The following is a 22,934-nucleotide window of genomic DNA, read 5'->3' as shown; positions in this document are numbered from 1 at the left end:
AAACTCAATTCCATTTTATCCCAGTTGGCTCAGTCCCTTCCCACCTACATCCATGACACTTCACACGCTCTCAATCTCCTCAACAATTTTCAATTCCATGGTCCTGACTGCCTTATTTTCACCATGGATGTCCAGTCCCTATGCACTTTTATACCCCAGCAATAAGGCCTTAAAGCTCTCAGTTCTTTCTCGATAATAGATCCAACCAACTCCCCTCCATCATCACCCTCCTCCAGCTGGTGGAACTGGTCCTCACCCTCGACTATTTCTCTTTCAGTACCTCTCACTTTCTACAAACTCCGTGTGTATCCATTGAACCCTGAATGGGCCCCAGCTACGTCTGCCTTTTTGTTGTCTACATGGAACAGCCCATGTTCAAAGCCTTCCCTGGTAATGCTCTTCAACTCTTTCTGTGCCACATTAATGACCTCAATAGTGCTGCTTCATTCACTCATTCTTACTTAACAATTTCATCAGCTTTGCCTCCAGCTTCTACCCTGCCCTTAAATACGCTTGATCCATTTCTGATACTGCTCTCCCCTTCATCTCTCTGTAGCCATCTTTGCGGACAAACTATCTACCAATATCTTTTATAAACCTATAAACTCCCATGGCCATCTTGACTATACCTCTTCCCAACTTGTCTTCTGTAAAAATGCCACTAATTTTCTTCAGGTCCTTTGTCTCCACTTCATCTGTTCCCAGGAGGAGGTTTTCCATTCCAGAACATCAGAGGTGTCCTTCTCCTTCAATGAATAGGGTTTCCCTTCCTCCACTATTGATGCTGCCCTCACACGCACTTCCTCCATTCCCCAAGCATCTGCGCTCAACCCTTCCCGCCACCTTACCAGGGATAGAATTCTTCTTGTCCTCACATACCACACCATGAGCGTCTGCATCCATCACACCACTTTCTGCAACTTTTGCCATCTTTGACAAGACTTTACCACCAAGCACACTTAACTCCATTCAACTCTGCTTTCTGCAGGGATCGTCCTTCCCCACTAATCTCCCTCCTGACATTTCTGCAAGTGGCAGAAGTGCTACACCTGCCCATTTACTCCTCCCTCACCTTCTTCCAGGGCTCCAACTGAGGCAATGCTTCACCTGTGAGTCTGTTGGAGCCGTCGACTGCATCCTGTGCTCCTGATGTGACCCCCTCTATATTAGCGAGACCTGACATAAATTGGGGGACCGCCTTGTCAAGCACCTTTGCTCCATCTGTAAAAGACAAGATTTCCCGATGGCCAAACATTTTAATTCCAATCCCCATTCCCATTCTAACATGGCGGACCTCTTCTGCCACAATGAGACCAGCTCAGGTTGAAGTAGCAACATTGGTATCTTCGACTTCCAGTAAGTTTCCCCCCCCCCTTCCCTCTTCATTTCCTCACCCTGCCCTCATTAACCTCTTCTCAGCTCCCTATCACCTTCTCATGGTGTTCCTCTACCTTCCCTTTCTTCCACGGTTCACTCTCCTCCCTTATCAGATTTCCTCTTCTCCAGCCCTTTACCTTCTCCACCAATCATTTTCCAGTTTCTTACTTCATCCACTCCACCCATCCCATTCACCTGGCTTCATCTATTCCCTTCTAGCTTGTCCTCCTTCCCCTCCCTTTCACCTTCTTATTCTGACGTCTACCCCCTTGCATTAGTCAAACCATTAATCTGCTTAGTTCTATCTACCTGCATCTAAACCATACCCTTCTCATTCATGTATCTATCCAAATTTTTCTTCAATGTTAAAATCGAACCCATATCCTCCACTTCGACTGGCAGCTCATTCCACATCCTCCACCTGAGTGGAGAACTTCCCCTTTGTGTTCCCTTTAAATGTTTTACCTTTCACCTTTCACCCTTAACCCATGACCTTTAGTTCTAGTCTCACCCAACATCAGTGGATAAGCCCTGTTTGCACTTACTCTATCTTTATACCTTATAAGTTTGTATACCTCTTTCAAATGTTCCTTTATTCTTCTATATTCTAAGGAAAAAGTCCTAACCTATTCAACCTTTCCCTATAGTCCTGACAACATGCTTGTAAGTTTTATCTGCACTCTTTCAATCTTATTGACATACTTCATATAGGTAATGACCAAAACTACACACAATACTCCAAATTAGGCCTGAGCAATGTCTTGTACAACTTCAAAATAACATCTCAACTCTTGTACTTAATACTTTGATTTATGAAGACCAATGTGCAAAAACTTTCTTTACAACCCTATGTACCTGTGATACAACTTTGAAGGAGATATGGACTTGTGTATCTGGAAATCTTTGTTCTGCTGCACTCTTCAGTGCCACAGTGCTCACCGTATAAGTCCTAACCTGGTTTGTCCTCCTAAAGTGAAACTCCTCACGCTTGTATGCATTAAATTCCATCGGCCATTTTTCAGCCATCTTTCCCGCTGGTGCAGGTCTCACTGCAAGCTTTGGTCTTCCTCGCTGACCACTACCCCGCCACCCCTCCCCAAATCTTGGTGTCATCTGCAAATTTCCTGATCCAGTTTACCATGTATTATCCAGGCCATTGATATAGATGGCAAACAACAAAAGGCACTGCACTGATCCCTGAGGCACACCACTAATCACAAGACTTTAGTCCGAGAAGCGTCCATCTACCACCACTCTCTGGCTTCTCCTGTGAAGCCAATGTCTAATCCCATTTACTAACTCATCTTGAGTATGAAGTAACTAAACCCTCTTGACCAACATCCCTTGTGGGACCTTTTCAAAGGCCTTGTTGAAGTTCATGTAGCCAACTTCCATTGGCTTGCCTTCATCAGCTTTCCTTATAACTTCCACAGAAAACTCACCCTTACAGATTGGTTAGACATGACCTGCACATAAAAGGCATGTTGACTATCCCTAATCAGTCCCTGTCTATCCAATACTTATATATCCAGTCCCTTAGAATACTTCCAATCATTTATCCAAAACTGATGTCAGGTTCACTGGCTTATAATTTCCTGGCTTTGCACTGAGCCTCTCTTAAATAATGGAACAACATTAGTTATCCTCCATCCCTCTAGCACCTCACTCGTAGCTAAGGACATTTTAAATATTTCTGCTAGGGGCTCTTAAATTTCTGCTTTAACCTCCCACAAGGTCCAAGGGAACATCTTGTCAGGCCCTGGATATTTTTCCACCATAATGTGCCTCCGGAGAACAAACACTTCCTCTTTTGTAATCTGTATACTGTCCATGATTTCATGACTGCTTTACCTCATTCCTGTAGACTCTGGCGTCTGTCTGCTGAGTAAATACAGATGCAAAAATATATTTGTGGTCTCCCATATCTCTTCGCTCCATGCACAGATGACCACTCTGATATTTCAGAGGACCAATTTTAGAACAGAAATTTACAGCACATTGCAGGCACTTCGGCCCACAATGTTGTGCTGACCATGTAACCTACTCTAGAAACTGACTGAAATTTCCCTAGCACATACCCTCTATTTTTCTAAGCTCCACGTATCTACCTAAGAGGCTCGGTTGTATCCGCTTCCACCACCACCACCAGCTGTGTATTCCAGGCACCTGCCATTCTCTGTGTGAAATACTTACCCTTGACATCCCCTTGGTACCTATTTCCAAGCACCTTAAAATTATGCCCCCTCATTTTAGCTATTTCAGCCCTGGGGAAAAGCTTCTGGTTATCCACATGATCAATGTCCCTCATCATCTCGTACATCTCTATCAGGTCGCCCCATCCTCTGTCGCTCCAAGGAGAATAGGCCAAGTACACTCAACTTATTCTCATAAGGTACGCCTTCCAATCGGGGCAACATCCTTGTAAATCTCCTCTGCACTCTCTCTATAGTATCCACATCCTCCTTGTAGTGAGGTGACCAGAACTGAACACACTACTCCAAGTGGGGTCTGATCAAGGTCTTATATAGCTGTAACATTACCTCGTGGCTGTTGAACACAGTCCCATGATTGATGAATGCCAACACACCATATGCCTTCTTAACAACATTGTCAACCTGCACAGCAGCTTTGAGTGTCCTATGGACACGGACCCCAAGATCTCTCAGATCCTCCACACTGCCATTGGCATTCATAAATCAAAGTATTAAGTACAAGAGTTGGGATGTTATTTTGAAGTTGTACAAGACATTGCTTAGGCCTAATTTGAAGTATTGTGTGTGGTTTTGGTCATTATCTATATGAAATATGTCAATAAGTTTGAAAGAGTGCAGATAAAATTACAGTAAACAAAGAGAGGCCACATTGGCAGTCAGTATGGAACACAGGATTTTAAGCCAAAGGGTATTAGACACAGGGTATTAGTCCAAAGGGAGGAATCAAGGTGTATGGGGAATGTGGTAAATGGTGAAAAGGATTTGCAGTTCATCTGACAATTTATGGATAAAGGAAAGGGCACAGATTTGAATTAATCATATAAAGATGTCAGAATAGGAAATCTTTGAGGCAAGAGAAAGAAGCAGAGAGCTAACTTTCAGACTCTGCAAGGTAGATATCAATTCATGTGTGACACCACCACTGGCTCTGTATTAATCTGGAGCACTACTGGGAGCTGTCTGGATCAAGAAAGTAGAATAGATTTTTAAGTATTCTAAAACATTGAAAGAGCCATCAAAATATTGTGATAACTAAATTCTCCCAGGTCCTCCATAACTTACTGTACCTGTCAAATTGCCAAAGGAGTAACAATAACAATCTGCAGCCTTGGAGTGCTTGCTTGCTGTGGGTCTTCTAAACTAGCTGGCAAGTTTAGAAGAATGAAGGGGGATCTCAATGAAGCATATTACATATTGAAAAGCCTAGGTAGAATGGACATGGAGAGATGTTTTTAATAGTGGGGGAGTCAAGGGCCAGAGAGTACAACCTCAGAATAAAAAATTGTCCTTTGAAACAGAGATAAGAAGTAATTTCTTTAGCCAAAGGGAATTCCTTGCCACAGATAGCTGTGGAGGTCAAGTCATTGGGTATATTTAAAGAGGAGCTTGATAGGTCCTTGATTAGTAGGGGTGTGAAAGGTTACAACGAGAAGGCAGGAGAATGGGCTGAAAGGGATAATAAATTAACCAGTACTGAATTATGGAGCTGATGTGATGGGCCAAATGGCCTAATTCTGTTCCTATGTCTTATGGTCTTATATGAAACATAAAAATGTCCCAAGAGAGGTCTAAGAAAGGAGGATTTTATGAGAAAGACTTTAGGCTTAGTCAGCAGATGGTTTGAGAGTAGGTCACTTGAGATTAGAACTGCTGTTTATATGGATAATTGCCAAGGCAGACTACTGGCCCAAACAGTCTGTTTCCATCTTGTATCCTCAATGTAATTCTTGGAGGTAACCGTAATTAAAATGGACAGAACCACAAAGGGATTTAGAAGTAAAGACAGGGAGTTATTCTTTTCTGCACAGGGAGCAGGGATTATTGTAAATCAGAAAGCAGCTATGTAGAAAATTGGACATTTTAGATTGGGATGTGTATAGCAAAGCAGTAGACTGGTACTAATGGATGATGGTTCATGGGAAAGTGGTAAGAAGAACATTAAAATAAACAAATCTCTGGTATAAAGGCATATGTAAAGTGGCATGAGAGCCTGCACAGACAGTAGAGATAATTAGCAGCTGATGTAACGTTTTACAGCAATGCCAATCGGAAGATCAGGGTTCAAATCCCGTTGCTGTCTGTAAGGATTTGTAGGCTCTCCCTGTGTCTACATAAGTTTCCTTTGGATTCTCTGGTTTTGCTCCCATATTCCAAAAGACATGTGGGATACTATGTAGTGAGCATACTATGTTGGTACTGGAGCATAGAGGCACTGCAGGACTTGGACTATGTTAGACATTGGCTCATCTTGATGCTTTCATGTACATGTGACAAATGAAGGTCATCCTCAGTGGGTGAAACAATAATGTTAGGATGTCAGCTGATAAAAAAGACAAAGACATCTTTCCAAGATAATCACCATAATTTATAGCAGCTGGCTTAGTACGTCCAAAATCGCCACAGTTAACTTAGACTGAAACTAATGATCCTCCTCCTCCTCCTCCTCCTCCTCAGAGCACACCATGTATACTATGCTTCAAATGGCAAAATAATTCCACAGCTAGCAATGATTTTGGAAATTGGCCGGAGAGGTCATCAGTTTACTCCAGTTGAGCAGCCTGAGCAACAAACAGATTCCTGCAGTACCTCTCTAGCAACTTGGCAGTGGATAGGTGTTACTGTTTCTGTGGCGAGTGCACCTGTAGGAAGTTTAATTAAGGTTGTCTGCTTTGGCAGAAAAAGATAGGCCTCATCTCCAACCAAACCATCTGTTTTTTTTCTTGGGATCTTCAAATATTGAACTGCAGTATGACAAATGAATTGTGGACTGGCCTCTGACAACAGGGATTTATACACAGGATCATATTAATGTGGAATGAAAAGGCCTTCTATGTCATACTATCACTTCTTGTACTTGCATATACTGGAATTGATACAAGCAGTACTACTGGCCTTTTTTGCCTTGTTGAAAGGCAGCAGGTGTTAAATGTTCTCCCACCTTGTATCTCCTTTCTTCTAGAAGAGAAGAAATCACTAGATCAGTCAGCCCTTCTTTGCTTTATACAGGAATGAAACGAGGAGTTCCTAAACACTTGTCTGCTACTGTGACCTAGAAAGATGCTCTGGGTTAGAAGCTTAACTTGGGTTGGACTTCCATAGCTGGTTTTCATTTGATCACACTTGAGTCTTAAAGGACTTGGACACAAAAGAATCTCAGCCTACATCCCATGCACTGCTGGCAAAGTGCTATTCTGAAGTAGACACCATCATTTGTATGAGGTATCCCGCTGATGTCCTATCCACGATTGCTCAGTTGAATGTGAAGGCCTCCATGGTCGTCTTTTGAAATAGCCCTGGGACTTATACCTCACTTTAGCAAATTGCTAGAAAAACTGATTTCCTGATCAGTGTCATGTTGTTCTTTTTAGGAGCTTGTCATGAGCATATTAGCTCTTTTGTTTGCAATTGTGACAGTATCATTATTGATGACTGAATGCAATGCATAAATGCAAATTCTTCAAGTCTTGCCTTTGTTTGGAAGTTAATTTTCTTCAGTTCTTTTCCTGTTAAACTTGTGACCAATCAAGTGGAATCTCACAATACAGGAGAAGACTATTCATGCCCTCAACCCCTTGTTATTTATATAATGCACTCAAGGTTGCTGCAGCTTAGACCATGAGGGTTACACAGAAAAGATTCAGGAATGTTAAATGAATGTGTAAGAACTTGCGAGGTGAAATGTAGTTTTGAAAATATTATGAGGTCATTCACTTGGAAAGAGAATTCAGAAAAGAGTGTTTTTTTAAATTGGTGAGAGATTAAAAGCTTTTGATGTTAAGACAAATCCATGAGATGTACACAAATCACTGAATGTTTATATCCCATTTCCCAATCTGTCAGTCCATAGTAAGTCTTCAAATGGTCATTCAGATACATTTTAAATGTGACCCCAATTTCTTAGTTCCTTAACCAACATCCTCTCCCTATGCGTTGCTCTCTCACTGACAATATTTTCATTTGCCCACATTCATTCCTTAGGTGCAGTGCTATTCCATTTTCCAACTTACTATGGAAACTTGCACTCCGTTGACTGCATTCTAAGATACTGTTTGGATGCCGGTTTAAAGGACGTTACACTGGTAAATGGTGGCGATGACTCAATTGTGAATAGTAGAATAAAAATAATTTGAAAAAGATTGAAAGGGTGTTGAGTTTTATTATTTATTTACAAAATATAGCAGCATCCTTAAAATTGTTTTGGCAATTACTGAGGTTCCTCTGAAAACTGTCCCCACTTAAAGAGCATATTGCATATTGAAAAGCCTAGGTAGAATGGACATGAAGAGATGTTTTTAATAGTGGGGGAGTCAAGGGCCAGAGAGTACAACCTCCTTAAAGAGCAAGGACCAGAAGTGAACAGGAATGTAACCATCTCCTGTTCTCTTCCAATTTGCACAGCATCCCCATTTGAATTGTATTGCTCTATTTCTGTTATGGTTATATTTAAATCTGGAAATATGAAACCCAATAGTGTGCATCCTACATTAGGCAGAAGAGAAAAGTTCATAGCAGATCACCATCACTTTCTTAAAGACAATCATACTTTGTACATAGGAAATAAATATTGGCCATTCCACACCACCAATATTTTGTAAATATCATCTCATCATTCACCATTCTCATCCGTTTACCTATCCTTGTTCTCACTCACATGTGTCCCTGAACTCCACTTTTTGATTACAGTTTTGCTGCTAACCTACAAAGACGTGGTCACAGGGAGAATGTGGAAACCTCATACAGAAAGCACTTCAGGCCAGAATTGAACCTAGGTCCTTGGAACTATAAGGAGGCAAAGAATCATACAATAGTTCAATACAGAAATAGTCTACTTCGGCTCACTTTATCAATGCTTGCCTACGCTATCATTTAGAGATGAGGGGAAATTTCTTCACCAAGTGAGTGGTGAACCTATGAAATTCTCTACAACAGTTGTGGTCAAGTCCTTAAATATATATTTGAATGAGTTAGCCATAAGTCATATGGATAATAAGATCAAGGTTATGGGGAGAAAACAAGAACAGGGTTCTGAACATAGACAATCAGCCAATAGTATTAAATGGTGAACAAGTTTGAAGGGCCAAATCATCTACCCCTGCTCCTATTTCTGTTTCTATGTAAAACATTTCCCCGGGAAAATAAAATTAGACAGACTTTGATTTAAAAAAATTCAAGGCTATCTGATTATGATTTGATTTGCAGCATAATGTCTTTTGAGGTTTGTATTTAACCCTACTAGAACCTGAAAATATTTGGCCTAAATGCAAGCTTGAATTATGCCCATTAGGGACTTCTGTAACTTCTCATAATGTTTTTACTCCGATATATATATACTATGTGCTGATATATATACCATGCATCTTAACCTATCCAACCATATCTAGGAAATTATGCCAAATATAATTAAAATCTTATTTCAACAATTTAATACAGAAGCTTTAAAATCTTGTAAGGTTGTCAATATTTTCAAAATCACAACTGAATACAGATCTCATTAGCTTTATAAAATACCAGTCAAAATCAGACATTAATATATTAATTGTGCAAATATAATCGGTTTGCCCAATAAACATGACTACAATAAATCTAATTATCTTGCTTAAAGAAGTTTCTTCACTATAAGTGAAGCCAAAGTGAGTTCAAGGAGTTGGGTGCTAAGTAAAAGGATAGGATCTCTAGGGTTGTGACCTCAGGATTGCTACCCATACCATGTGTTAGTGAGGATTGAAGCAGGAAGATCACACAGTTTAACACATGACTAAGGAGTGGATGTAGGAGGCAAGGCATCAGGTTACTGGATCATTAAGCTCTCTTCCAAGGAGGATGGGACCTGTACTGAGGAGATAGTTTGCTACTGAACTGGAGGAGGTCTAATATCCTAGCGAGAAGGTTTGCTAGTGCTGCACAGTTGGTGGGAGATGAGAACCAAAGTGCCAGAAGAGTTAGTGGAGAGGTTGTGGAGAAAAATGTTGTTCAGAAATAAGAAGGTTATTTGGGGAAAGAAATAAATATATATACTAAAGTTATTACGAACTCCATGGAGCATGTGGGGATCTTCCAATATCCAGGCACTCTTTCTCTTTTTTTCCTTTCTTTCTTTTTTATATAGGGATGTTAGGGGGGAGGGGGTAGGGTATATATATATTTTTTCATATATTTTCTTTTATTTCTGTAATTATTTGAAAACTCAATAAAAAAAGTTTATTAAAAAAAGAAATAAGAAGGTTGAGCACGATATGACTAATGTCCTGAGTTACATGTATTTTGATGCAAAATATGTCAAATAGATCAATGCATGGAATTATAATATTGTAGCCATTAGTAAGACTTGGTTGCGAGAGGGGCAGGAATGACAATTTAATATTCCAGGGTTCAATTGTTCTAGATGTGACAAAACATGAGGGATTAAGGGTGGTGGTGGCTTTACTAATCAGGGAAAATGTCTCAGCAGTGCCCATTCAGGACAGACTAGAGAACTTTATGGGTGGAACTAAGGGAGAAGAAAGGCAGTCATAGTAGTGTAACAGTTAGAATGATGCCATTACAGTTCAGGGCTTTGGAGTTTGGAGTTTAATTCTCTGGAGTCTTTGGAATGTGTGGGTTTTCCCTGGGTGCTTCAGTTTCCTCCCACAGTCCGAAGACCTACCAGGTAGGTTAATTGGTCATTGTAAATTGTCCCATAACTGGGTTAGGATTATACCAGGGTTGTTGGGGTGGTGTGGCTCAAAGGACCAGAGGGTTTATTCCATGTTGTATTGATAAATATAAATAAAGTATGACCACATTAATAGGACTAATTTACAAATCACCCAAAAGTCTGCGAGATTTAGAGGAACAAACTTGTAGCAAGATCTCTGATCGTTGCAAGAAATGTAAGGTTGTAATAGCAGGTGATTTTAATTTTCCACATATTGACTTGGACTCCCATTCTGCAAAAGGACTAGATGGGATAGAGTTTGTCAAATGTGTTCAGGGAAGTTTCCTTATCAGTGCATAGAAGTCCCAATGAGAGAGTGTGAGATGATCTTCTATTAAGGAATGAGATAGAGCAAGTGACAGGAGTTTGTGTAGGGGAACACTTTGCAATTAGTGATCATAATGCCATTAGTTTCAAAGTAACTGTGGAAAAGGATAGGTCTGGTCCTCAGGTTGAGACTGTAAATTGGAGAAAGGTCAATTTTGATGGAATGAGAAAGAATCTGGCAAGTGTGGATTGGGACAGGTGTTTTCTGGCAAAGGTGTGCTTGGTAAGTGGAAGGCCTTCAAAAGTAAAACTTCGGGAGTACAGTTTGTACGCTCCTGTCAGAATAAAAGGCAAGTATAACAGTTTTAGGGAATGTTGGTTTTTTGAGAGATATTGAGGCCCTGATTAAGAGAAAGGAGGTGCATAGCAGGTGAGTAGGAACAAATGAGGTACTTGACCAGTATAAGAAATGCAAGAAGACATTTAAGAAGGAAAGCAGGAGGGCTAAAAGAAGGCATGAGGTTTCCCTAGCAGATGAGGTGAAGGAGTATCCTGTTAAGAGGAAAAAGATTCCAAGGGACAAAATTGGTCCTCTGGAAGATAAAAATGGTAATCTATGTGTGGAGTCAAAAGAGATGGGGAAGATCTTAAATAAATGTTTTGCATCTCTATTTACTGGATACAGAATCTACAGAAGTGAGGCAAAGCAGCATCAGGTCAGGAACCCTATACAGATTACAGAGGAGGAGGGGTTTGCTGTCTTGAGGCAAATTAGGGTTGATAAGTCCCCAGGGCCTGATAAGGTTCCCTCAGACCCTGAGGGAGGCAAATACAGAAATTGCAGGGATCCCAGCAGAGATATTTAAATCATCCTTAGCAACAGGTGAGGTACTGGAGGATTGGAGGATAGTCAATGTTGCTCTGCTGTTTAAGAAAAGTTCTAAAAATAAACCAGGGAATTATAGCCCCATGAGCTTGACATCATTAGTGGGAAAGTTATTGGAAGGTATGTATTCTAAGGGATGGGGTTATGAATATTTGGATAGACGTGGACTGATTATGGATAGTCAGCACAACTTTGTGAATATTTAACCAATTTTACAAAGTTTTTCAAGGGAATTACCAGGGAAGTTGATAAAGCCAAGGCAGTGGATGCTATCTACATGGACTACAGCAAGGCATTTGAAAAGGTCCTGCACAGGAGGTTGGTTAGGGAGGTTCAGTTACTCGGCATTTAGGATGAGGTAGAAAATTGGTCTAGACGTTGGCTTTGTGGGAGAAGCCAGGGAGTGATAGCAGATAGTTGCCTCACTGACTGGAGGCCTGTGAATAGTGGAGTGTCGCAAGGATCAGTGCTGGATCTATTGTTTGTCATCTAGACCTATGATCTGGATGACATTATGGTAAACTGGATCAGCAAACTTGCGGAAGACACCAATATTGGGGGCATAGTGGACAATGAGGAAGACTATCAGAACTTGCAGCAGGATCTGGACCATCTAGAAAAATGGGCTGAAGAATGACAGATGGAATTTAATGCCAGTGTTGCACTTCAGTAGGACTGACCAGGTTGGGTCCTACACAGTGAACTGTAGGGCACTGAGGAGTGTGGTGGAACAAAGGGATCTGCAAATTCAGATAGAATTGAAAATGACGGCACAGGTAGAGTCATAAAGAAAGTTTTTAACACACGTGCCTTCTTAAATCAAACCACTGAGGAGAATATCTCATTAGTTCTTTCCAGAACTTATGAGACGTCCTTATTCTTCAAAGAAAGGGGCTTTTCTTCCTCCACCATCAACGCTGCTCTCAATCATATCTCTTCCATTTCGCGCATGTCTGCCCTCACCCCAAACTCTCGACACCTCATCAAGGATAGGATTCTTCTTGTCCTTACCCAGCACCCACTAGCCCCACCTTCAGCACATAATTCTTTTTTTCTTATATAACCATACAACAATTACAGCATGGAAACAGGCCATCTCGGCCCTTCTAGTCCATGCCGAACGCTTACTCTCACCTAGTCCCACTGGCCCGCTCTCTGCCCATAACCCTCCATTCCTTTCCTGTCCATATACCTATCCAATTTTACTTTAAATGACAATACCGAACCTGCCTCTACCACTTCTACTGGAAGCTCATTCCACACAGCTACCACTCTCTGAGTAAAGAAATTCCCCCTCGTGTTACCCTTAAACTTTTGCCCCTTAACTCTCAACTCATATCCTCTTGTTTGAATCTCCCCAACTGTCAATGGAAATTTCTCTGTAACTACCACTACCCCCAATGGAATCCCACCACCAAGCACATCTTTCCTTCCCCCCCTTTCCACAGGGATCGCTCCCTACATGACTCCCTTGTCCATTTATCCCTCCCCATTGATCTACATCCTTGCAAGTGTAACAAGTGCCACACCTGCCCCTTCACCTCCTCCCACACTACCATTCATGGCCCCAAAAGAGTCTTTCCAGGCGATTCGACACTTCACTTGAGATTCTGTTGGGGTCACCTACTGAATTCAATACTCCCAGTGTGGCCTCCTGTCTATCAGTGAGATCTGACATAGATTAGGAGACTGCTTCGCTGAGCACCTGCACTTGGTCTGCCAGAAAAAAGCAGGATATCTCAGTGACCACCCATTTTAATTCTACTTCCCATTCCCGTTCCGACATGTCAGCCCATGGCCTCCTCTACTACTGCAATGAGGCCACACTCAGGGAGCAACATTTTGTATTCTGTCTGGGTAGCCTCCATCCAGATGGTATGAGCATCAATTTCTCAAACTTCCAGCAATGGCCCCAACCCCCCTTCACCATTCCCCATTCCTGTTTCCTTTTCTCACTGCGGTGAACTACATTTACCTGTCTGGACACGCACCCCCACTGACCGCTCCTGTGGCTCCTCCCACTGACCGTGGCTCCTCCCACAGACCCCGGTATAAAGGCGATTGAGGCCTGAGCCCTGCCTCAGTCTCCAAAATGTAGCATGGTGGTCAATTGCTGCTTGTTCTTTCTTCCAGTCAATAAAAGCCGATATCTTGCTTCACGTCTCAGAGAGTTATTGATGGTGCATCACTCACCTTTTCTCCTTACCTGCTCCTCACCTCTCTCTGGTGCTTCTCTTCTTCCCCTTTCTTCCATGGTCTTCTGTCCTCTCCTATTGGATTCTCTTTCACCAATTGACTTCCCAGCTCTTTACTTCATCGCTCCCTCTCTCCCGGTTCCACCTATCACCTGCCACCTTGTACTTCTTCCTCCCCTCCCCCCACCTTCTTGCTCTGACTTCTCATCGGTTTTACCAGTCCTGATGAAGGTTCTTGGCTCAAAATGTAGACTGTGCTCTTTTGCATAAATGCTGCCTGGCCTGTTGAGTTCCTCCAGAATTTTGTGTATTGGTTAATTACAGGAGATGGGATGATACGTTGAAGTTGTATAAGACATTGGTGAGGCCCAAGTTGCAGTATTGTGTGCTGTTTTTGTCACCTACCTCCAGGAATTATGTAAATAAGATTGAAAGAATACAGAGAAAATTAACAAGGCCGTTGCTGGGAATGGAAGATCTGAATTATAAGGAAAGATTGAATAGGTTAGGACTTTATTCCTTGAAATGTAGAAGACTGAGGGGAGGTATACAAAATTTTATGGAGGCATACAAAATTATGAGGTGTATAGATAGGGTAAGTTCAAGCAGGCTTTTTCCTTGAGGTTGGATAGGATTACAACTGGAGCTCATGTGTATTGGGTGAAAAGTAAAAAGTTAAAGGGGCACATGAGGAGCAACTTCTTCACACCGAGGGTGTTGAAAGCACGAAATGAGTTGCCAGCACAAGTAATGCGTGCAAGCTCGATTTCAGTGTTGAATACAAGTTTGGATAGGTACTTGGTTGGAAGGGTTATGGAGGACTATGGTCCAACCGCAGGTCTATGGAAGTAAGCAGTTTAAATAGTTTGGCATGGACTAGATGTGATGAAGGGCCTTTTTCTGTGCTATAATTTCCTATGACTCTGTATAGGCCAATATACCATTTGCTTTCTTAACCTTTGCTGCACTTTGTGTTTCCTTTCATTGACGCCCAGTCTCATTCCCCCTCTTCCTTTCCCAATCCGTCACCATTCAGATGATTATCTGTCTTCCTGTTTCTGCCACCAAAATAGAAAATCTCACATTTTATATTTAGTTCAAATCATAGCAAAAAGTAAGAATGGTGGGAGTTGTGCTTAAGGTAAAAGATGGTTTATGTTACTATCACCCCAACTTCAGTGACTGCAAACTAAATGTATTTCACCAGGAAAACTAAACACAATCCTTAGTAAATCAATTAGCATATTTACTACATTCTGTAACTCTCTTTCTGACCAGCAAAATATTCTTGAACACAAGTTTACTTCGCAGTACATGTTCATTATTAGGGTAAATTATATATATACCTGACCTTTTGAGTTCCTCCAGCATTTTGTGTGTGTTACTCTGGATTTCCAGCATTCCAGCATTTGCAGGATTTCTTGTGCTTATATACTTAAATGGCAGCAATTTTTACAGCTTTATTGGACAATATTGTTAGGATTTTGATAGGAATGCAGAGCTGGGCTGAGAAATGGTAGATGAAGCTCATCCCAGAAAAGTGTGACATGATTCACTTTGGAAAGTTAAATCTGAAGGCTGATTATAGGGTCACCACCAGGATTCTTAGCAGTGCGGACAAGGAGAGGTATCTTGAGTGTACAAGATGATGAAAGGCATATATCAAGTGGACAGCCAGAGATGCTTTTCTCAACGCAGAATTGGCTAATAAAAGGGGGCATAATTTTAAAGTGATTGGAGGAAAATACAGGGGCGATATCAGAAGTAAATTATTTTACACAGAGTGTGATGGGTGTGTGGAACATGTTGCCGGTGCTGGTGGGAGATGACATAGGAGGGAAGGGTTAGATTGATCTTAGAGTAGGTAAAAAGGTCAGGACAACATCTGGGATCGAAGGGACGGTACTGTGCTGTAACGTACTATGTCCTATGTTCCAATGTTATGGGAAGTGGTTGAGAAGGTGTTGGAGTCAATTGTTAAGGATGAGGTGATGGAGGACTTGGTGACACAGGACAAGATAGGACAAAGTCCGCATGGTTTCCTTCAGGGAAAACCTTGCCTGAAGAACCTGTTGGAATTCTTTGAGGAGATTACAAGTAGGATAGATAAAGGGATGCAGTGGATGTTGTATATTTGGACTTCCAAAAGGCCTTTAACAAGGTGCCACACATGAGGCTGCTTACCAAGTTAAGAGCCCATAGTTTTACAGGAATGTTGCTAATATGGTTGGAGCATTGGCTGATTGGTAGGAGGCAGTGAGTGGAAATAAAAGGATCCTTCTCTGGTTGGCTGCCAGTGACTAGTGGTGTTCCACAGGGGTCAGTGTTGGGACTATTTCTTTTTATGCCGTATATAAATGATTTAGATGATGGAATAGATGGATTTGTTGTCAAGTTTGCAGATGATATGAAGATTGGTGGCTGGGCAGGTAGTGTTGAGGAAGCAGATGTGGAAGGACTTAGACAGATTAGGAGGATGGGCAAGAAAGTGGCAAATGAAATACAATGTTGGAAAATGCATGCTCATGTGGTAGTAGAAATAAATGTGCGGACTATTTTCTAAACGGGGAGAAAATTCAAAAATCTGAGCTGCAAAGGGACTTGGGAGTCCTTGTACAGAACACTGAAGGTTAACTTGCAGGTAGAGTCGGTGGTGAAGAAGGCAAATGCAATATTAGCATTTATTTCAAGAAGTCTAGAATACATTTGATGGCTCTAGGCCTGTACTTGCTGGAATTCAGAAAGATGGGGAGGGGGGACCTCATTGAAACCTTTTGAATGTTGAAAGTCTAGGACTAGAGGGCATAGCCTCAGGGTAGAGGGGCGTCCTTTCAAAACAGAGATGCAGAGAAATTTCTTCAGCCAAAGGGTGGTGAATTTGTGGAATTTGTTGCCACATGCAGCTGTGGAGGCCAGGTCATTGGGTGTACTTAAGGCAGAGATTGATAGGTTCTTGATTGGACATGACATCAAAAGTTATGGGGAGAGGCCGGTAACTGGGATTGAGGAGGATTTAGAAATAAAGGATCAGCCATGATGGAATGGCAAAGCAGACCCAATGGACCAGATGGCCTCATTCTGCACTTATGTCTTATGGTTTTATGGAATGCCTTTGAAGTCAGATCCAACATTTGATCTGATGGATTGGTATTATTGCTGGAAATATATATATATGAAAAATGCAGTTTACTGAGGCATTAGATTTGAAGAGTACGGACGATAGTGCTGAGATGGAGCTTTTGATTTATATCTAATGTATCTACCAAGTGACTAGCAGTAATAAATACTTCAGTTTGTGCTATACTGGTTACATGGCTGATGCAATATAAGTGAATACTTTAAATAGCTGAAGCTTACCTTAGGGAGCGTAAACTTGCTGGGATGTTCATTACCGGACTTGTGCAAGGAAAAATTTGCTGAGAGCCTGTAATAGCATTTAAAAGCTTCCTCTGCATTATTTTTTATCAACGAACTGCTTTACACGAATCAATGATATGCTAAGTCACGCCGCTTCGTGGAATGTGAGGAGGTTACGCTAGAAATTGATGCACTAAACAGCTGCAGCATTTGGAGCTCAAAGTTCAAAGTAAATTTTTTATCAAAGTACATATGTGTCACCATGTACAACCTTGAGATTTGTTTTCTTTCAGGCATACTCAGTAAGTCCAAGAACAATAGAATTAATGAAATACCACACCCAACAGGGAGGACAACAACCAATGTGCTAAAGACAACAGAGTGTGCAAATACAAAGGAAATAATAATCACAAATAAATAATATCTAGAACATGAGATGGAGGGTTGTTGAAAGTGAGTCCACAGGATGTGGGAATAGGTTGCTGAATACTGAGTCAGAAGCCTTGCCAGAAAAAACTGAAAATAGCCAAGAATACAGTATATTAGAAACATTGTAAAAGTGGGTTGCACCCAGAACGAGGTTTCCCCTAAAACAATATCAGAATCAGGTTTATTATCGCCTTCATGTGACGTGAAATTTGTTAACTTAGCAGCAGCAGTTCAATGCAATATATAATATAGAATAAAAATATAATAGTAATAATAATAAATGATAATGAAGATATTATTCAATGTCCTTCATCTGCCCCACTTTGGTCAGAACTGCAGAATAAGAGGGATACCCTCTGCAGATGAGGAGTACCAGTGACTGAAACCACTGGACATCAGTGACCAAATCACCTGTACGTCATGCCAGCAAGGCCAGCAAGACCTTCCACAGCAATCTGTCAGGCAAGCTCACTAATAGGCTTTCACTATAATTAAACCTGCTGAGGTCTCACCACACGCTCATCACCTGAAGATGTCGACTGCCGCTAACAAGTGCAACTGTTTCCTGTTTTGCCTCTGAAGGGGACTCCCTGTTCCCCTGCCCAGAAGAGGGCAAGTCCACAACTCCCTGAAGGCAGCAATACAAATGGATAAGGCGGTAAGGCCAGCGTACTTGCCTTCGTTGGTCAGTATAAAAGTCCCCAGGCCATGTTGCAGCCGTGTGAAACTGGTTTGGTTACAAGTGGAGTATTGTGTGCAGTTCTGGTCACCTCACTACAGGAAAGAAGCGGGGGCTTTGGAAAAGTTACAGAAGAGGTTTACCAAGATGCTAGCAGAATGGACACAATCAGTTCTGTTCCGCACGATGGAAGAAGAATCTGCCAGCATTAAAGAGGTTAAGCAGCATCTGTCACAATTTCATAAAATTGTTCTGGTGAAAGGATATTGACTAAAATGTTTACATTATCTCTCTTTTCATTGATGCAAGCAGAGTATTTCCTTCATTTTCTGTTTACTTTGTTGTAGCTCCAAGAGTGTGCTCTGTGGAAAGATATTACTCCTGGCTTCCCACCTCACCTCAGCGATATATTTACATTTTAAACCAACTGCCACTCCCCATAATTAGCATAATTTATCCTATCTTCACAGCCATTTAGGATGAGAACAGCAACACAGCAAAGACCAGATGGAAATCTTGATATCTTCTCTGGGCTCAGCTGCTCATTCTTAACCATCAGTTCATCAGGGGATCCTAATTAGACTTTCAACTTCTCTGTTTGTTATGCTACATTTTAAATTTTGTGCTGTTTAGCAAAGTATTTTACCTTCCATTTCTATTTATTTCATTGCTAATTTAATGGCGTACTTTTTTTCTTGATTAAATGATGCTTATTTTTCGATTAAAAAGTTACATTTTCAAAATAATTGTGATTAACTAAGCTACATTAATGAAAGACTTAAAATTTTAATTTATTGTTGGAGTAAACTGTTTCAGCTCCTCACCTATCAAACATCAGCTCAAAATGGTTTTATTTTATTCAGCAGCAAGATGCAAGGAAAATTTTAAATTATTGCTGTCAAAATCAAATACAGCAAAGTGGGAGACAAAATAAAAGCTCTAAGAACTATTTGCCTTTTGTTGGTGATGGCAGCTCATTTTTAGCAATGAACATGGGAAGGTGTGTTGGGGAATGCACACAAGGGTACGGGTAGATTAGCTTATCTGAACTCAGCTGGTGACATTTACTCCACTTTATCTATCAATGTCACCCATGGTTCTGCAGATCTTGGGGGTCAGAAAGTTCTCGATTCTACTATCAAGCACACAAGTTTGGATACTCTACTCATGCTGTACTGAGAGACTGACGCTCTGTTGGAGGTGTTTGCCTTTGCACTGATATGGCAGAAGAGATTAAGAAACAAATCTGAAACCTTAAGAGCAAAACTTAATGGAGTATAAAATGGATAACCCAAACAAGAAAGTTAAAAGAAGACCTAAAAAAAATACAAAGAAAAAATAAGATCCAAACAAAAGCATTGTAGAATTTATAGATACACTAAAACAAAAGCTTGGTGCATTCAAAGGCAGACTAAATAGATACTGTACGTAAACTGTGCCAGATGAAGAAAACAGAACATCAGTTCAGGGACAATGCCAATGGTGCATGCAGGACATTGAAACTAAATTTGATGCACCAAACTGTCACCAACCCTAGCACCGAATTACCAACAAGCACAGAGATAATGAACTTCTGGTCTAATATCTGGTCAAGCAGAGCAATGCACGAGCGAGAAGCAAGCTGGATTAGGAAGGAGAAAGTATGCACACACCTGAAGTTATAGAGAGTACGCTGAAAGTGGTAATAAAAATACCCACAACTGGAATAGTGCTGGCAGTGATAATATTCATAATTATTGGTATTAAAAATTATTTATCTTCATCTGTACTTATTAATACATATCAACAACTTTCTTAGAAATCCTGAAAAAGTGCCCAAATTTTTGACAGCAGATAAAACATACATAAAGGAAAAATCACAAATGACTAATCAAAATAATGTCCTATTACTTGTTTACAAAAAATATATAAATAGTAACATCATGTATCTCACAACTAATCACCACTCTCTTAGATAACCACAATATACTTACAGAAGAGCAGAAAGGATGCCATAAATATATGGAAGGATGTGAATAACAACTGATAATAGATTCTGAAATTCTAAATTGAGCCAGGAGGAAAAGCAGAAATCTTCCTTGTTGTTAAATTGACTATCAAAAAGCATTTGATTCTGTCCCACACATATGGTTCAAAGACCTTCTCACTATATATATAAACTACACCCAATACTTGTGAAATCCCTACAACATCTGATGAAGCATTGGCGTTCTACAGTGATTCCCAATGCAAGCGGTTATGTGTCCTAAGGGAGCATTAGGGGGAAATAGAAGATATCGTGCTGGGTGTTCAAGATTCTTGGGGTGGAGGGTGGATAATTGGCACCCTACCTTGAGGCATGAGACCTGAATTACTGTTGATACAGCAGGCTCTTCTGAAAAGCAAAGGCACTGGAACACAGGAAGACCCGTGGCACTGCAGGCAGAGAGCATTCACCATCACAACGCATCTAAAACTTGGCAATCTCAGCCAAACTTACCAACCAAACAGACATTATTGGGGATGCATAAATTAGGAACCAAGGTGCCCAACAGTTGCCTTGACTCACGGCACAGATCGAGTTCATGCAACTTAACAGTTGGTACTCAAATACACTCTCTCACTTTTCTCTACAGACCTACAGAAAACAGGTTGCACAATGATATGGCGCTGGTTGGAACCAAACGGTAAAATAGAACCAGTCAGTGAACCTGCCAAACCTGAGGATTCCTCTTGAGGTGTTCAAAGTGACCTCGGCTTCATGTATGCGGTCAAGAACCATCTTTGGAGATTATGAGACCTCACATGATTGGTCAATTATGCTAACTAGAACAGTATAAAATTAGATTGCCAAACACCAGCTCTATCCTGACTAACATTCAGATTCCAATCTGAATCCTTGTCAACATAGTTTTCGCTGTTGTGATCATCTTCATCTTCGCCTCACCGTTTCTTTCTGGGCTGCTACCATTGTTCCATCCATTGTCAACTCACAGCCATTGACAACATCTGATAGGCATGTCCAGTTTGTGTTAATTTTTTATTTCGATTTAGCCCCATTAATGATGGATAAATACGTACGGCACAATCCCTATGAGTCTTAAGGTGGTGGAGCCTTGAATTCTAATCCTGCTAAGCAACAGAAAGTACAGGAAGTGCGTCAATACAATCTTCATACCTGGAGTTTGGTTTTATTCCATTTCTGTCAGATCAGTGACATCCCATGTGTATTATTTGTAATACTGTAGTGTGCTGTCTAATGAAGCCATGAAACCATCAAGGTTGCAGGAACACTAGTGTAAAAGACACCCCAAGAAGGATATTTATGGTATTACTCAGTTCCAGAAGAAGAAGCATTTGAAAAGCATTGCACATTTCAGTCATTTGCCAAGAGTGCTAAAAACCTTGATAGTGGTCTCATTGCTTCTTATAACAGTTCCAAAACTATAGCAAAGTGTGGAAAATTTAATACAATTGATGAAAGATTAATAATATGTGCTGTATCAGAAGTGCTCAACACTGTTCTCAAAATGGATACCAGTGTTTTAAAATTAATTCCTCTGAGTAATATTTCTGTAGTTCATCATGAAAGGAATGAAGTTTCAACTATGCACAGAGCTACAAAAATCAGAATTTGCAATATACCTGGATGAGTCAACTTGCTAATGGCATATGTATGGTTTTTCAAAAATGGAATCATTTATGAAGAAATACTCTTTTGTAAAAAATTAAAAACAAATATCAATAGAGAATCAATCTACGATGCATATTGAGGATACAGGTTTCTGATTAGGAACCTGATTTCTTGTGCAACAGATGGAGCACCACATATAACAGGTCACCAGGCTGGTTTAGTGACATTCATGAAAAAAAATTCCAAGTCTGTTTGCAATCCATTGTGTAATTCATTTTCAACATCTCGCAGCCAAAAACTTCAGCCAGCGAATTTTTCAAGCATGACTCTTGTAATACCTGCTATCAACAAAATTAAAGTTCATCCATGAAGTAGCCGAATATTTAGCCAGTTATGCCAAGAGAACGATGAAGAGCTTGAAGGCTTGCTTCTTCACTGAAGTGCATTGGCCATCTAAACGCTGCTTTTAAAACATTTCTTTGATCTTTTTGACACTGTGATTGAATTTGTGCTCAAAGGTGACAAAAGTTGGGAAATAAGATTGAACTTTTACATGGAGATGTAGTGTACCTAGCCAATCTGTATGAGAAAATGAACATTCTAAATATGAAAATACAGAGTGAGAATTTCAACTTAATCACACAAAAGTGTACTGTCTGCTTTTATTGGAAGATCAGAAATATATAAGCTAAACATGGGGAGAATAATGTTCTCTCAGTTGCTCTGCATGGAAAGCACAGTACCATCTTACACAGATGGTGATTTGCACGAGTACTGTTTATACCTGCTGTCACTGAAGAAGGATTTTCAGGCAACAGACTCAAAATGCTGGAGGAACTCATCAGGCCAGGCAGCATCTCTGGAAAAGAGTACAGTCAACATTTTGGACCGAGACCCTTCTGCAGGACTGGAGAAAAAAAAATGAGGAGTAGATTTAAAAGGTGGGGGGAGGGGAGGGAGAAACACAAGCTGATAGATGAAGCCAGGAGGGGGAGGTGTGAAGTAAAGAGCTGGGAAGTTGATTGGTGAAAGAGGTACAGGGCTGGAGAAGGGAGGATCTAATAGGAGAGTACAGAGGGCCATGGAAGAAAGAAATGTGTGAAGGAGCATCTGAGGGAGGCGATGGGCAGGCAAGTGGATAAGGTGAGAGAGGGAAAAGGGATGGGGAATGGTGAAGAAGGTGGGGGGAGCATTACTGGAAGATTGAAAAATTGCTGTTCATGG

This window comes from Hypanus sabinus, chromosome 14, assembly GCF_030144855.1.
Source record: "Hypanus sabinus isolate sHypSab1 chromosome 14, sHypSab1.hap1, whole genome shotgun sequence".
Classification (NCBI taxonomy): Eukaryota; Metazoa; Chordata; class Chondrichthyes; order Myliobatiformes; family Dasyatidae; genus Hypanus; species Hypanus sabinus.
This window is presented reverse-complemented; position numbering follows the sequence as displayed.